This window comes from Danaus plexippus, chromosome 4 (assembly GCF_018135715.1).
Source record: "Danaus plexippus chromosome 4, MEX_DaPlex, whole genome shotgun sequence".
NCBI lineage: Eukaryota > Metazoa > Arthropoda > Insecta > Lepidoptera > Nymphalidae > Danaus > Danaus plexippus.
Window position 1 is genome coordinate 6,586,555 of NC_083538.1, and position 19,308 is coordinate 6,605,862.

The following is a 19,308-nucleotide window of genomic DNA, read 5'->3' on the forward strand; positions in this document are numbered from 1 at the left end:
CTTTTTCATTAAATTTTATTAACCATATAATATAATATCACTTTTGATCTAGGTATAGTGTAACACGGATCGGTGAATTACGGAATTTTATTTTACGTTTTACGAAAACGGAAATTAATTCAAGGGTAATCATTGTTTTTAATAAGTTTTTGTTTATTACTATAAATCTGTAATAGGACTATAGGTCTTAATCAAAGCTATAACAAAATAGTTGCTAGTTTAATGTTTTCGGGTACCAATGTAATAAGGAGTTAGCTAAATTGAAAATTATTCCTAAAATACGTTCGATCGATCTACGCTAGTCATACAGAAATATTACAATAAAGAGTCCGTGAGATGAATGGCACCGGATGCTGAAGATTACTGGCATTATCATATTACTATCTCGATATCATGAGTTTATTCTTAAGGGTTTTATGGTAGCTTTTTATGAAGAAAATAATTTGAGAAGTATAAAATAAAAATATATTTCAAGTACTGTTTTTTATTTAAACATATCAGTGCAATGTAATGAAAACTATTATATGTAATAAAAATGTTAATGGAAATAAACGAATGAAATCCGAAACCTTAATATTAATGTCATTGTTAGATTGATTTTGCAGTTTCTGCTATTATAAGTTACAGGCAAGTACCCATATAAACCACACAATTTATAATGTCACAAGAAAACTCTAATTTAGTCGTATGTTTTACGGACCTTCTTCAACTTAGGGATATAGAACAAATATGATCTGATGCAGAATAAGAGATTTTTATAAAATATACTTGTATCATTTAAATTATTCTTCTTAGGTAATATTTTGATATAATTCAAAGATGCTATTTTTTTTTATATCTATATAAAATTCTTCAACGTATACAGTAGCAATATACGGCGTGTTAAATATTTTTTATAAATTCCCCACCGTTATCAAGATGAATATTACGATCGCGGGTGTAATATCGTCGTTCGGTAAAGCTGAATACATCGAGGTAACGTTTTCTGGGGAATATTTTACGCTCAGAAAACTATAATGAAGCTGTTAATACAACATAGTGGAATGAGAAAACCGTGATCTTCTTTAATGAGCGATTTTGTTTGCTATACTTTGGTATATTCCAGTAATACACGTATCCTACGTACATATAATCCGTATATACCACAAGATTGGATTTAATGAGGCCGAACGGGTATCTTACGCTGGACTCATGTATTATTAAGCCTAAGAAGGAATGAACCTAGGTCATTGACAGCGGTTGCACGATAGATAGAACATAACTTATGAGCCAATTTTGACTGAAGTCAGATACATTGTTATTACTAACCGTTGCAAGTTCCAATGTTCATATTATAATATCAACATGCATTCTCTTGAGACTATATACGGTTATGTTATTAATTATACTAATAAAATACGTTTTAATATTATGCTCGTAAGTCCAGATAAACATGTTATAAAGAAGGTTAGATGATATTATGAAACATTACTTCTACGAATGTTCCAAATATAAATATATTAGTTTTATGATGATCTGTGTATCGTATGGCGTTTCATTCTCCGCTAACGTCTTCGGAGTCTCATTATCGATACTAATCTTTTGACCTCTAGCCCGCTAATAATAATCGCGGCGAACAGCATTAATTTTTATCACCGGGATATTGTTGTTTTCTTTTTATTTCTTTTCTTCGTTACATTCGTAGTCAATTGCCTAAGACATCGATAGCTATTTATGATGCACTGATATATATATATATATATGATATTCCATGGCCCTGCTCTTTATTTTAAAGTATCCAGCCTGAAATGAAAGTAATCTCAAATGGAATGCTTTCAATTATCAAGTCTTTGATTCAATTCGTTTAAATTATAGAGCTATGTTATTTAAAATGGTAATTATTTTTATAGGATAAGCATATCTTGATAACACACAATCAGAGTCCAAGCGCTACGCCTAAAGCGTTTTCGCCTCAAAGCTTGTTCTGTTTCTACTATTACTCTTTGTTATTGACGTAACTTAATTATGAAACGGTTAAATTGCCTTTAATTTGTTTAGATCTTCTTTTAAACACGAATAGCTTTTTTATGGATCTTAATATTGACATACTTAACGTTTCGATGTTTATTACGATTAAAATCTGAAAAATAGCTGGCATATGATAGTTTTTATCTTCTAAACAATCTTTAAAGTGTCCATAGCGCAGTTATTCATTAAAACTAAGCTCATGAATATTACTTGATGATGAATTTTAAATGATAATTTATGGTTTATTCGAGTGTCGAAAGAGATATGTGGATTGCGTGGGCGGGTTCAGTAACAGGAATCGCTTCTTGAGATACTTTGTGTTTACATCATTGAATGAAAGCTTTACAAAGTATAAAATGTTTATCAATACAAGTAATTAATGAACTTTGTTTTATGCCCATTGTTTTACTTCTAATTGTTATTAATTGCACATTGATTAATATATTATGTAATGAGATCGAAGACTTTTATAACGGGCAGACGAGATGCCCGTGTTCACGGTTGCTGAAAAGTAACCGAAACGTCGGGATTATGTAGTTTAAAATAATAAAATCCACGTAGTATATCCGAAAATATATTAGTTTCATTTAAATATACTATGTATTTTACTTCCTACTTGCTTTTGATTGAATAACGTAATATTTATATAAATAACTGATTGCAATATATAAAATACGTAGGGTAATATAATAAGAATAACACAACTATACAACGTATTACATGAGTAACAGTATCAGCGATTACAATCGAAAGCGTAAGAAATGTGCGTAAGCGCATCTAACTCACTGAGCAATCAGGCACTTAGAATAAGGATAACATCAGACGTACTATCTATGACGGCTCTGGTTTATACCTTAACAAATACATAAGATGCAAAGCCGCCTTTGGCTGGAGTTGTGCCCTTCACTTGACGATAGCTACGATTCGATATGAACGAGCCAGAGGAAATATTAATAAATTTGTAACTCAACCATTTTATTAAAGATCTTATTATTACATAATTTCGTCAGTATAAATTATTTAATCGCAAGTTTTACTATGGAAACAGCACTATTTTGTTTATTTTTTATTTGTGATATATATAGTGATATGATGATTAGATAGGAAAAATGTCATAATATTATCTTAGTGTATGATAGTAATTACGATCTTGTTTGGTTCTATTGTTTGTGAATAAACTTTACTATATATGCTTTTTTGGCTTTCTTGATAGTTTAGCTAATGAATATATAAAACCATGATAACAAACATTTATCACTTTTAGTAATTAAAATTGAAAGGCTTCAAGCTAAAGTCAGATCTAATTAATATGTTGACGTATTACAAGTACTTTGTATGAATTCCCTCACTTTTGATATAATACAATGTTTGTTTTTATCCGTGTCAAATATCATAAAATTTAAATGGTGGAGAGTGTACGAATGTAAAAATAAAGCTTAGTATAGGAAAATAAATATTAGTCCACATAAAATGTGCTAGTCGGATGATCTGTTTGGGAATTAAATTACAATTTTGTTCTTCCGTTTCTGAACGAGCGAATTCGACGAATGAAGGCTATCATGTATTGTAATTTGATCACAGATTATAAAGAAGACAAAGAACACCTGCAAACGAGATGATAACGGTACATAAATTACAATACAAAAAAGGTTAACTGTTAGCTCATTGTGATTACATTGGTTTCGGCAAGTGGTCGTAGTCACGGCGTTTCGTGGTCCATACAAGATCAGATAAGGGGATAAAAATATCGAGTAAAATATCGATTGGATGGCGAGATTCGAGTCGTGATCGATAGAGAATCGAAGTGTCACGAGCGGGGTCGTCGACCTGAGGTCAGGGTCGGGATTCTTGGTGCGCATGCGCAAATATAATTTCGCCGATGGATATGTCGTTACATGGAATATAGCATGTAACTGCTTCATTGTTCCCATAGCTTATAGCGATCGGAAATTGTCGCCTTAATGTCAGACATTTTATATATTAATTGAACCTTCAAAAGTCCTTACCTCGAGCATATAATTATGAAACTCAAATTGAAAGACATACTATAAAAATAATCGATTAACAAATTACGTTGCCAAAACACATTAATGTACCACCACATGGCTCTTTATGTCATTATTTATTGAAAGCTCGATCTAACAACCTTTGACTAAATAATTAGATACATGTTTACGTAGGTATAAGACATAGGCTATTAATCTATAAAACCGTTTACTAGGCACATGGCTGGAATCTCAAAATTAAATATTACAAACCAAGATTTCATAAATATAGAAAATTATAAATTTAACGAGCAAATTTCTAAAGATTTTACTCTAGTAATTAGATCTATATAAAAAACGATATGTTATAACGTCTTTATACATTTTCATAACAAAATAAATTTAATTTTTTTGGTAAGCCATTCGTTGCACGTCATGTCTGGAACGTTCTCGTCGAACTTGAGTTAAACGCCAATTTCCAAGTGAATGGTATCAAATCACCATAAACATATCGGTGACTCGCTATGGTCTAGAGACTAACGGAGTATGGTTCCCTTCGGAATGACGTATTGAGAATTTACGCCTCGACCTTTGTCTGGTTTGGTATTGAGATAAAATGATGTGGTTCTATTAAGATATGCATCTTTTAAATAAATGAACGAAGAAAGCCTTTTAAGTACTGTAATGGAATAAATATAATAATAAAAATATATGTATTAGTATATGAATAATTGAGTAGAAATAGATGGTAGATAGTAATAGTACAAATTTAATGCTGATGTTGGCCTCAAACTCAGGCCCTTGGCTAGTAACGGACATATTAAATACATGTGCATCGTATAGAGATACGGTGGAAAAGGCAATCATTTTAATTCCATAGTTTCGAAGATGAGAAAGAGATTTTTGAATTACACATACAAGAAAATAAAATGTTCTTTAAATAGATGAATAATTTAAAATATTTTGAATTTTCCATTTAACACTTAATAACATTTATAATGAATTTTGATAAAATTTTGAATAACCGATTTATAAAATAAACAAGGATGGTTGGTGATCGCTTAATAATTTCCAACCATCAGATTTCACCAAACCCCAAGTATGAAGGGATTTAACCTCCACGTCGACCTCCCTACTGATAAAATATTATGGTATAACAACATATTATGCCTTTATGAATGGTGTAATTTACTCTGAATTAATTATCTATTATACATTTTTCGCTCAAGTGAGAAGATATAAATCTTTCATATTTTTATGTATAAGCATCCCATCATTGTTAGAACAAAAATTAAGTAAAGATTTTTTAATGACAATTATTTTAAATATATATGAATTTATTGAAATTACAACTACAAATTTTAATACAAATGTTTATCGGTTTAGAGCATCAGTCTATCCCGCTGTTATAATTGCGGTAAAAACTCACTTATAATTTTATGAAATTATCCATTTAAATATATTAATACAAACGCAATAATTAAGGTCGTCCTACGCTGGAATTTTTTTATAATTTAACGATAGCTACGGACCGATTTCTAGGCTTAAAAAATATTCTATTGAATTGAATCCATAAAAAGTGTCCATAGAATTAATGAGCACAAAAATAAAATTCGAAATGTTGATTACTCCAATACAGGAACGAAGATGCACCCTCCAATCTTTGAATAACAACATCAAGGTAAGGGTCAAATGTTTTTTACATCGGCCAAATAAAACCGCTTTGAATAGAACCTTGATTTTATGATTTATAGGGCCCTTTATCCGATCCCGGTTTCTCCGTATTTTGTTTTGATTGAGATTCCTTTCAGAATTTGGAAGATTGATTGTTCTATATAGTGTGGGAGCCTTTGTTGATTGCTTCGAGTGTAAATATTTTTCTTTAGTTAATGCCTATGCTTCCAATTTAAATTACATTATTTTTTAAATACCTCAGCTTCTAAGATTTCTTCCTTTCAAACTTATAGCTAGATGCAATTTAAAAGAAATATATGATATGTCAAATTTGGTTTTTACCAATGTCTTTATTTTAGTTTTAATATTAAATTTTTAACTTGATGAATTTTCTTTAAGGATTTTTTTTTAAATCCTTCTGAGGTATCTAATGTAAACATTGCAATCCTCATTTTTGTAACTACGTATTTCGAAAGCTTCCATAATCCTGCATTCCTTTGTTGTGGACATAACGAAGATAATTCTCGATTATAGAATGAATACGTAACCATTACCCAAGTCGCTAGCACGATTATAGTCAAAGCATGGCTATTTGACAAATACAGATTTTGTTATGTCCTACAGTTACCAAGATGCACGAGCTCAGTAACTAATGTAGCTTTGAAATTGATTCGCAGACTCTTTTATGGTCCCAGGTAAGTCGTATGTTTTATAAGTTCGAGTGTCCTATAACAGCTTTTATTCGAGGGCTGTTAGAGCAGTTCGGCGGCAAGAGACGGAACATTAGGTAGTCACGCTCGAGTGCTGTGGTATTTCTCATTAGGATGCTCGTAAACAAGGACACTTCGACGCTAACAAATGTAATACTAACGTAGGAAACGTTACAGTTATGACGGTCAACAAATTTCAGATGTCAAATATTAATAAATTATAACTTTACATAAGCATCTCTTTCAAGTTTGTTAGCGTATTTTGATAATAATAACATTTAAATGAAAAAAATATACTAAATATTCGAAATAACATTGAGTCAAGGTAACATTTAAAAATACGTACAGAACAAATTACATTCAGTTGGCTACAATACTGTGTAAGCTATTTCCGCGTTTTCCATGTAGAGATCGTGTACCGTCAATAGGTTATGTGGTGTTATGTCTAATCATGCTGTGTACTGTTAACCCATGCCTGAGGCATTGCCTGCGTCTGTAATATGCGTGCGAACTGAACGTCGTGCTTAGTTTTAATAATTCATCTGAATGTAAAGACAGCATATATTTGAATAAAAATGCTTTAGACAAATCTAACTCTACTCAATTCCAATTTTTTCCATGGATTTAGAAGGTTAACCTCATGCGATATCAGTGCATTCTCGGGAAGGCTTATTGAAGCTGATATTTGACGTAATCTGATGCTGGAAATAAGGCTTAAATATGCAAATTACTTTGATAGGTTCCAGCTGAAGTCGATTAGTCTTGATCACTTTTATCTTAATTCACTGATTTAATGTGTCTGTATTTAATATTATGAAATATCACAATGTATATTTTCAAATGTTCAGTATATGATCCAGTAAGGGTAATGCTTTTATTCCTCACTTTCCTAAGAAGTTTTATGCCCTTTCATTATATCCAAAACAGATAATCGTGGTTGATGCGAAATCGCCCTATTAAGGTACAATCCAATTGTTTCAGCAACCTTGGCTATACTTAAAGTTGGATATTATCCCAGTGGTAATGTCAAGTTACTAAATAGTTAATTAGGACTTGCCATGCCGTAGCCTTGTTCCCTTTATGCTGAACTGTCCTTTCGTAATCTGTCGTATGTCCAGTATCTATAATTTATAATACTCCAAACGCAACCAGGTTGTACCTTTTGTATAACAGACAAATTACGTAGTCACCTACTTTTATTTCTGTGTCCATAAGAATTGATTTGATAAAGCTTGACTAACGACCGTTCAATTCGGTCGGATATTAAGTGTTCCACTAAATATGATTTACATTCTATTCTCATGTTTAATACCAAACTGGTATACTTTATTTCCTCTGAATACAAATTTAGCTTGGAAATAAATAAATAGTGTTTGTATTTTTTTTTACTTTTATTTGTTTATGTTTCACATATGTAATACGAATTCAATTATTCTTACTCCATACATTTTCATTCGATACATTGTTATCCAAACAATACATTTACTCAGGACAACGCTTTATTAAGCCGGGTCCGCAAAGGTTGTGGTGCCAGAAATAAACACTTATAAATCTCCAGTGCTCTCACAGAGCACGTTTGCATTTGAAGTCGGGATTGTTTTAATCCTGAACACCATATCTTTTATAACACGACGTTTTGAGACTTAAATCTGTTTAGTGTTCTGAGCTATCTCTCTCCTTTGTTTTGTCCCAATCTGTCACTATTATTCTTTTATTGCATTCCAACTTACAAAGAGACATTTTATTATGTCGTTTATATGAAATTAATGTTAGGTGATCATTTAATCAATCTATGTAAAAAAAATTACGTGTATTGTATCACCTCTATCACTGGCTAATTGAGCTTGCTTTAAATTTTAATACTTAATCCAACGCCGAAGCCATTTAAGATGGAATGCTTTTAATACTATTAACAGGTTGAGTGTGATTAAAACATAGTAGCTTGCAGTACAGGTATTCTAAGTCACGTTTGCATCTTGTATTCTATCTTATAATTGCGTAATCGTTTAACATAAATTTCATGATTAAATATGGCGCATACAAACATATGGTATCATATATTTAGAGTTCTTTTGCAATCTCTTAAACCTTATTAATTTTTGTCAACGTTAATTAAAATTATCTCTATAACAATTTTTTTGTGCTCAGACATTTTTAATAAATAGAAATCATAGTTTCTCAATATTCAGCAAGGCAGTATTTTTTATGAGGGTTTTAATAAAATTGAAGTGATAAAATAACAATGCAGTTGAAAAATCACAAGCACCACTGCTGGGTTCCGTGTACATAGTACGAGTTTACTTCATTCACTGTCAAATTTAATAATTTTCATTTATTAAAACTTGAAGTACTATTAAAATATCGAACATAATATTTGGCCGTGTAGTTTAAGATGCGAGCTAGTATAAAGAATAAAGGTTTCTTATACTACTATGGAAAGGAATTGGCGTATAACATATTACGCTACTTGGACATTGGCTTGTGGTTTTTATATCTTAGAATTTTTCCCAAGGTACAGGCGTGAACCGACCGGGAAAATAGACGTCGCAGACGTACTTCGATCGTTCGTAATTTCAGTTGTAATCTATATTATGTTACGTTTTGAAACATTGTACAAAAATATTTTTATTCGAAACTACACCCATACAACTTACCAGTGAGTAGACACTTGTGACCACGTTTACGGTCAAACGGCGTAATGAGCTTAACATTTGCCACGATGACCAATCGTGTGAAAAACATGCTTATTTCACTTATACGGAATTTATGTATTGATTTAGTTTGTTCTATATAAAATATGAATCGTTTACAGTGACGTCATGTATATCTTACCTAGAAATTTTAATGTTGTTATAAATGTTGTGAATATTTTATTATTACATCTTGTTGATTAAAAATAACAAGTTAAGTGGAAAATCGAAGTATCTCTCAATCTGCGTTTGATAGGCATTGGCGCCAGTTGAGTGTCATTTGTCTTATGCAATTATTTATTATAGAAATGTATAATTTCTTATTTAAAATGATTTACTATATATTACACGATTGTGCATATACAATATTTTTTCCTGTATATGTGTGTATTCATAATACTAAGTTTATTTTAAAAACAATAAAATTAATACGTTGGCGTTGACCTATTAAATACTATTACGGTCAAGTATCATTAAGGTGCTTAGTGTCACCCCACAACGGAGCCTTACGATACGTATTAGAAACGTTATCTGTCATGCCTAAATAATATGATTATTTATAAGTTCTTTTTATATAATATCAGTACAGCTGAATAATGTTAATACTAAGACTTAACATCAATTAAATAGCTCATTTTAGTTCTAGATTTTTGAACTGTAAATGAAAGAATCGGCATCATATATATAATTTTCTTTACAATAATTTTAAATGTGTGTATTATGATTTTGTAACTTTATATTGAAGTTATGCTATACAAATCCTTAAACGTTTTTCGTTTAAATAACACAAATCTCATTTGCTGTCACTAATATTTGTAATATGTAATTATTTATCTAATTATTACGTCAATGTAAGCGGTGCTTCGTAATACAATTGAGGAATTATTTATCAATACTTTTTTACGATACTTTAAACATCTGGCTGGTTACAAACAGTTTGTGCTTAATATACCTTTAGATTAACCAGTGAACTAGTTTCTATAACTTACTTTTTACCTTTTAGATCTTGTATCAAAGAAACCGTGTCATAGATTACGCAAGTTCGTGGGAGTTAATGTTTGACCAACAAACAATGCAAAGAAGCCACAGTTGACTGCGAAATTTTGATATTATGCAACTTTAGACATCGGTTATATGTTTGAATGGAATATCAAAATACATTTATACTTCTAAAATATATTTTTACCGTCTTTAATAAAATAATTTAGGTCTATTAATTTAACTTTCCTTAAATCGTGAATCAAAATATGGATTCATTTTATGATTGTTCATTTTTAAATTTATAAAACGTTGACATATACAATTATCTTATAAACATTCAACAATTTAATGTACCAAGTATGTTAAAGGGATTAGCTAACCTAATAATACATGACTAAATTTGATTTATTACTCCCTATGAGTCTTAATAATGAACCATTCGATGTAAACAGCATTTGCATTCAACAAACACATTACAATAAATTAGCATTTTATGAATCATAATATACTATCGCAAAATATATGTAAATATGATAAAATTTTACCGAAATTTTAGTTTATATTATTTATTTTTGCATATTATTTATTTATTAAATAATTATCTGCTAGAAATCGTTTCTTATTGTAAGAGTATTGTAAGTAGTTTTGTGTAATCAAAGGAAGCTTTCCTTTCTCCTTGTGAGATGAGTTAGGAAAATTTTTAAAAAGCCTAAATAACAAAATGAAATACCATAATGCATAGAAGCATTTGTAAAAGCGTCTCATTGAAATGCGAATAAATTAACATACGTAAGCTGCGCTTCATAGATTCGAGACAATGTAATAAATAAACATAAAAGAAATGACGAATGTCACGATCGAGAAGGACATTTCACGATTATATTAAAAGGTTGGTACTCTTGATTTACTTGAATCCATAACAAAAAGGTGGCGTCATTCCCGTGGAAAGGTTTTACTTAAAAGAATTTATTGAAATTCATTTACTATATAGAAAATAAACACAATATTTAGTTAGTTAATTAAACCAAGCCTTAAAAAGACTCGTTAGAATACAAGACGAAACTAAGATATATATTTGGATTCGATCTAGTAATCTTATATATAAGTCCTTAGTATTAAAATATTTTTTGCTTAGACTTAATCAGAACGACATACACGTTCACTGATCTTCATCTATCTGGAATCGTGACTGTCGATTTGTTGAAAATTGATAAGTGGACACAAACAAGCTTGCCGGAAGGTTTGTTATGAAACTATGTTAAATATAATGTGGCGATTTAACGACCTCTCGTGTATGGGAAAAATTTATGGCATCTTGTATAAGAGTTTTGCTAGTTATTATTTGGTAAGCGTAACAGGCACGCCCTATATCGAACAACCATAAGAGCTGTGCTTTGTTAGCTCCGTGGACGGAATAACAAGCGTATTATCTCAACTCGTATTAGTCTATTATTAGTAACAAGCGAACATAATTTAATTGTTCAACAAAACATAGTTATACTATTATAGCAAAATCTAAACGGGTGCAGAATGCAGACACCGAGATCATAGTAGAAGAAAGGTAAATTATCCCTATGGGAACATTTTTATGTCACCATACATACTTATTATTATAATGGTAAATGCAAATTATAGACGTGACAAAAGTCTTGTTCTTTGAGAATGATAGTAGTTCATTAGTGAAGATAATGATGGTATTATTAACAAAGGACACGTCCAGAATGACAAAGTTCAGTCGCTGTCTTTGCTGCCGTTAAATCATACGTTGAGTTCGCGTGTACCCGTAACAGCTAGTTACAGCTTGCGTGCTTCGAAGTGCAAACGCGAATTTAAATATGCTGTATGAGTTATGATCGTTCGCTCGTGATTATCACCGTTGTGGGGATCATGACGTGAAATGGCTGTGAGCGTTTGCATGAGGAGGCACTGCATGCCATATGCGAAGCTTCAGCCAAACAGTTTAGCGTTCATATTTGAGAGTGATGTCTTTGTGCCTTTAATCATATATTTTGACCTCCACCTTGACTGTAGGAATTGTAATCTTAGTGAACTGTCACGAACCCTTCAACTATGAAAGCCATTGTCTTTCCTTTATATTGTCAAGTTAAACATAATGTTAGATTCTAGAACTTGAATGTACTTTAACAACCAAGACTTTTATGATTATCATATGTTAAGTTTATTACAAATTTTCGCATTACCAGGCACTTTAAATTTAATGCTTTTGTTCCGAATACCGTATGCATATTAATAAATACTTAATACGTAACAGATGTCCTAGATTCAAAGACCAAGTTAAATTTTAAATAAGTTTTCTGTATTTACATTGTAATTATGAATAGCCTATGATAGATCATTACTCGAAATGGAGCTAAACGTGATTGTATCCGTAAAGTAATTCGTGCAAGCTCGTCTAACTAGTTTACTGTTGCGATAATTTACTATGGCCTTTAAAAGCACCTATGTTACGCAGTTCACTTGCGCTTCAAACCGATAGCTCGGCTCTTATCGTAATAGTCGAAAAAACTAGATCTATTTATACAGGATGATCAAATCCAATTTGTATTGGGTATATCAAGTTATATGTTCCGATAACCACATTGACAAAGAAGAAATACATATGTCTAGTTTATTCTGAAAGAGAAAATAAATATTTATCTGGGATAGAAAAACCTTCCAACAGAGAATGTTAGTAATCGTATTATTCTTGAACAATCTAATAGAAAATCGTTCAGTTTGTTACAATAGCGAATTGATAATCGGTTCTACTTTCCTGACAAATGAAAGGGTCACAGGGTATACGTTGACCGATGATTGAACAACAATCGCTTTCGAAATAACGATTCCACTCAAATCTAACGTAATTTTATATTGCTTATTGATTCGAAGAATTGTCTACGTCGTTAAAGAAATGAATATCATTATTCATAAGTAGTAACGATATTGGGATAGAGATGGAACTATTGTTATGACTATCCTCTGAGAGATCTTCAGCTCAGTCTCCAGTAAGACAAGCATTCATATATCTCTTATTAAAATATTATGTTTCTTTAGAATAAAAAATATCTCCACGGTCTAATTATAGAAGCGAAATCTGACAACGTAATAAATAATAACTGTGTCATAACAAAAGAGCTTGACATTTATAAATCATTAGAATTACTTTTATCTAACGTTTACTAGTTTATAAAACATTTTGACATCCATATAAACCGGTTAACGACAATGATTTCTTACGTAACCAAAGATTTGTATAATATAAGTTTCATATTTCTTAACGTAACTGAAGAAAAAACTTCTCCATTCTACGACGATATGAATTGTTTCGTGATTAAATGATTGCATATTTTAATTAACCGTTAACTTAATGAACATAAACAAAATAATTGAATTATATATCCTTCGCGAGTTCGATGTCAATTAAAGCGTTTAGCCAACACCTTGAAAACTGATTTAAGCTCTCATTAAAATATCGAAATAAGCATTCAATAATGTCAATTCAAATGAACCAACGAATATAGTAAAATGAATTTAGAAAGTATACTTACTGCGAGAATAATAGAATTACGCAAATAGTATTGTAGTTAGCCGACGTTCAAATAATGCTAAGTAGTTCAAAACAAGACATTTGAATTCGCAATTATTTATCGCCAATCCAGCGTTAACATTAGTTTTCAATCTGGTGTGACTATCTTAAATCAAAACCGTTTTGTATTTTTACTCGGACATTAAAACATGAGGTTTTTATCATTTATATTAAATCTTTTACAGTTCTAATTTATGAATTGAAATTTTTTATTTAAGTTTAGAAAAAAATCCATGTGATTCGATCGACAACTAAACAGTACTGTTAGGAACACTATTAGGTCAGTTTCGATTACGAGATCGATAACCCTAATTAAATACTTGGATAATAGTTTTATTATATTATAAAATGTTTATAGCAAAATAGTATCAAAATATGTCTCTTTATGTTTAAATAAATTGTGTTGCATTTCTTCCTTATACTATTGTTTCTAATTTACATTAAGAGAAGATGGAGCTAATAAGTTTCTTTTGGTGAATTTAATATTATTTAAACTGTAAGAAAACAATCTATTATTTAATTTATTTAATAACTTGTGGATAATAATGGCTATTAATTTAAGAAATCGTATTAGGGTTGGGTCAGTAGGTACACTAACAATTTGACCCAGATCTATCAATTTCATTCGGTGGGTGACCAAGTAACTACGGCAACCAAATTTAAACACATTCTTGACGGACTAGCAAATTAGGTATCCTACTCACAATATAATGAAAACTATTTGTTTTTGTTGCCTAAATAAATGTCACTATCTATCTCCTAAGTTCTACGAATCCTGTGAAGTTTGTTAAGAGTTTTCGTCTAAACAATTATTCATTTTAAAAGGATTTGTTTCTACGTTAGATAAATGACTTAACTATTTCGTTTCATATATTTAGTTACGTAAAAATGTATGTTTTTTATTTTATTTTACAAAGCCAATGTATGCGTTGCAAACGATCAAAACCAAAACAAATTTTTAATTAATAATTTTTCAAAAATTAAGTACATGCATGTTTTTATATTTATATTTTCATTTATTTTTAAAAAAGCTTTCCAATTTTTTCATCTTATATTTATAATACAAAGTCTCTTGTTCTAGAAGTCTTCTAAATGTTCCTTCCTTCCTTCAATAAAAGTCAGTTTTATTTCATCTGGAATGGATTACGTATTCAGCGTTTTAGTTTTTTAAGTGGACGAGGATGGCGAGTTCAGACCCGGTTTATCTTGTCCACTGAATCGCGTTTATATCAACTAGTTTCTGCATCAACGACACAACACTCGGAATATATTATAATGTCGGGTGCCTTTACGAACCGTTATAGTGATGTAATGCGCATTTTTATATGCGTTTTAGTCGGTAATTTTTTCTTGCGAATAAGAAAATAGCATGGAAGGAAATAATAGGTTTAATATCCATTTAATGATGAGTGAGCGGTTGATTTTTTACATTGATTTATATCATAAAAAAGTCATCATCATCACATACGAATTGTTACATTGCAAAAAATGTTTTAGATGCTCCTTTCGAAGTATTTTATACGTGAATGATATTATGATTTAAAGCCGTATGTTATTCGACTAAAGGAATAAAAACGATTGAATATCGTGACAGTCATGTCTGAGTATTTTATGTCTAACGTCTCAAATTCATGTATATTCTGTGTGGTCTGGAGATGATGCTTTCTGATGGATTTTAACGAGCATCGACGAATTTGTTCTTACTTTAGCTCAGATTTCAACTTCTAAACTGCTAACAACTTATTTTATTCATACAACTTTATCCGTCTGCTTCACGTTTTAAATTTTATATTGTGAACAAGAAAGATTCTTTGAACTTATTTGAAATTGTATTACATGTTCCATTGTATTAAATTATTTATTAAACTGAGTTCAACTACCTTCAATTAATTTAATGTCTCCTGGTATTCCTATCGGAATCGCATATCCGGAGGAAAAGGATGTTCTAGACAATAATTCATAACGTTTCTTGACTGTGGCATGCATCGTTATAAGATTTGTATATAAATACAAAAATATATATGTTTATATTTTTTTTATATTAGCTACAAAAATATTTGGAACTATAAGATTGGACATGTAGACAAACGCGGTCTTTTATAAACTGTAGTCGTGATTAAATCTGTCTGCTATTTCTTTGCAATTCCGTTACAGGCTTACTTAAAAGGAAATAAAAATATGCGAGTGAAAGATGCCAAACCACTAAGGACATGAATGTATTTTCGTGCGGTTTATATTTTTCATTATATTTCGAATAGAAATTTAAAATTTGGTTGGTAAGAAAATATTTATTACAAATAGGTTGTAGAAAAATGACGATAATCTAAAAAATTTTTTTACTTTAAAATATTTATTTATTATTTAAAAATGCAGTAAAAAGTGGTAATTGCATTGAAATCACAGAGTCTAGTACAATAACTCACTTGCATTCCATTTCAAATGAAATTAAATGCAATTCACACTTTATCATATGATGGGTTAATAGCTTTACTGTTATTTATAATATATTATTCATCACACATTAATGCGCTATCCATTTCAAGGAATGATCGAGAGCAGATTGTCAATGCTGTGCTTTGTCAATGACATCCTCATGTCATATATCTAGAAGGTTCGCTGTGACTGGTGACTCCTATAACGTACAGTTACGTATATATTTAAGGCAGAGGCGTGCTGGCAAATAAATAGTGATGTCTGTATGAACATAGAGATCCTAGATAAAGTTAGTCTAGATAATATTACAACCTTTTTGAAGCAGATGGCCGATGCGTTTTAACGATAATGGGGATAAAATAATTATTATTATCCATTATGAAGTCCACGTTGAGCACAAAGCCTATATAGATCTCAATTTATATATTATAAGACGAACAAGTTGTTGTTTCTTCTTCGTAACTTTATAATTAATGTATTTCAGCATATCTAGCTACTTTTTAGTCATTTTTTATTTTTTTGATAATTCTCACAAAATCTTAAGTTTTTCTTGATTTTATGTGTAACATGGCGTATAACTTAATAAAAATAACCTTCTTCTTCTTCACGTTTTTTATATATGTTACTGTATTATTGATGTTTTTTTATCTGATTTTTTATTTTTTTGTTCTATAGATGGAACTGCATATAAAGCCACGTTTTTATTTCTATGACTTTCAAACTACCTTAATTAGTATTCCTATGTGATTTATTAACTCGCTAAGTTAAAAGACTGATTAGTTGTAGTTACAAGTTTATACAATGAACAGCTTTCACTATTATCAAAACAGAGAAGGCGTTATTAATGTGTTGTGATTTTACGTGGGTGATTAAAAATTTTGAAATGATTTATAATGATTGTTACAAAACTTGAAGAAGATTAAGTTAGGGTATCCCAAGGTTATAACACTTTATCAACATAAAGTATAATTGCTTAAATACTGTTATTACAGTTATGAAATCAAAATTAAATACATAGAAATAGACGTAATGGAAATATTTTACTTTTGAATTTATCTGGATTTTTATTTGCCGTTTGCCGAAGCGAGTTTTGAGTAGTATTTAATATCATTATTATATAAGTGGCCATAGGGGATAGAGCTAATAAAATATCAGTTTCAGTACTAGTAAGAAACTACCTTTTGACATGTTATATTGGAATTATTAGAAAAATTTCAAATTCGTACGTGCTCTGCAACATAATAAATGTTACAACGACTGTATTCTGTCGTAACCTTTAATTTCCTTTAATTTAAAACCAGTTTTGTGGTCGTAAATATTCTTTGACAAAAGTATCACGCCTTCATCCATAGCAAATTTTAGAAGCACAAAAAACACAATGTAGTTATTGTAATAAAATCTATACATTACTTCATTTAGGAAACAAAAAATTGTTATTGGCTTGTGTTGTTTTCTCTCTAAATTGGAAAAAAAAACTGATGTAAATGTTGTAACTGTAACATAATAATTGAATTATAAATAGCTTTTGATGAGTAAACTCAATATTGAATGTTAGTAAGATCAAAAATATTACGAAAATTAAATAGTTTGAAAGTCTCTCAAATACGAAAACAAAAAGACTTTTTTACGTAAGTACCTATGCACGTAATTTCTTCAATACAATAAAAATTTAACAATATTATTATGCGAGAAATCTTGCCATTTCGAAAACTTATAGTGATTGATGGACGAATACTTCCGTGATTTTTAAAACTTAAACTTTATATTAACGTAAATCAGCCTTATACCAAAATAAAACATAAACAAAATTTTTTGACACATTTTTAGCCCAAAACACTTTAATTAAACGACAGAACTATGGAAACATGCTGGTATGTTTATGCTCTCATTGAAAAAGCTATTAAATTCTGATCACAGGATAACATAAGAGATATAATGTTAAGATATTGAAACAATCACAATCATTATCGCGTTGTCTGTATACAAGCTTAAGCCGATTTTACTCCTCACGATCCTAGATAAACAAAAATCTATGGTTTCCTGGTGAACATTGAAAAAGGGATTTTTGATGTGCCGTGCATGTTGTATTGGTATTTATATCCAAAGTTGATAATAAATTAAAAACGTTTATATAATAATTATTACCTAGCGGTTCTCGATGAATCATTTTGAGTTATTTTCGAAATGGCACCTGAAGAGTTACAATAGTTAATTATATTTATTTATTGGTTGACGCTGAATACCTTAAATTGCTTGGATACGTCCCAGGTATTTTTATTTTTCATCCCGTAATAACAGCTTGGTTTTAGTCGGCAATTTATTATCAGGCTGCAAATGGCAGGGGAAGATTTATTGCTACTAAAGGTGAAATACGAGTAACTACAACTAACAATTCAAATTTAAAACTCTACGTTGAGTACTAATGAAACGTAAAAAAAAAATTATAGTGATGTATGTGAAAGTGAATTTTATTGTTATTTTCTATTCATCTAAGTTGAAAATAAAAAAAAATATATGTATCAACATATTTAAACAATTCATTTAACGCTGTAAGAAATTGCTATCTGCTGGAGTTTAAAATCTTCATAATTTGACAAGGTTGTGGCTACGTAATATCTTGTCTTTTTTAAAGTCCATTATAATCCATTATGCTCTTTTTTAGGTTCATTGTCCCTCATAAAGGATTTATAGCGCTCTTATGTTAAACTTTCTTTGACGACCGAGATTAGCGTTATGCAAGTAATTATAGTGCAAGTCCTATGAATGTTTTAATGAAACAAAACGTTTTACTGTTCCTAATATATCTATTTAACTTAAGAATTTTTGGTGAGCAGTTCTAAAACTAAATATTAAAGTTAGATATAGGGCATTGTAACTTTAAGATTTATTAACCTTTTATACCTTAATGTTACATATTTCTACCACTGAAAATTTTCAATTTATTTATATAAATGCACCTAATATTTCTAAAGCATGCAAAATTTCCGCCGCATATGGGAAGTTTGAGCAAACATTTCGTTTGTTATTTATCGCCTACCTGGATGTATTTGGACGAGACGTATAAATCGCGAAATTATACTCAGCGTGGGCTATATGACAATATGCAAATAGCTTGTACGTGTAATAATTTTGTTACGTCAGCTATTTGAGATTCATTTTGTGCCTAAAATTGCATACCATAAAATCATGTAAAGGTTTTTAATTTAATAGAGTTTATAAAAGATTGTACATAACTTTATATA

General features: G+C 30.2%; 1 protein-coding gene across 1 annotated transcript in view; it reads right to left on the reverse strand.

Annotated features, from left to right (window-relative positions):
* LOC116768574 (cadherin-86C) overlaps nucleotides 1-19,308 on the reverse strand; it is a 55,482-nt gene that overhangs the window by 21,036 nt on the left and 15,138 nt on the right. The gene's annotated exons all lie outside the window — the stretch shown is intronic.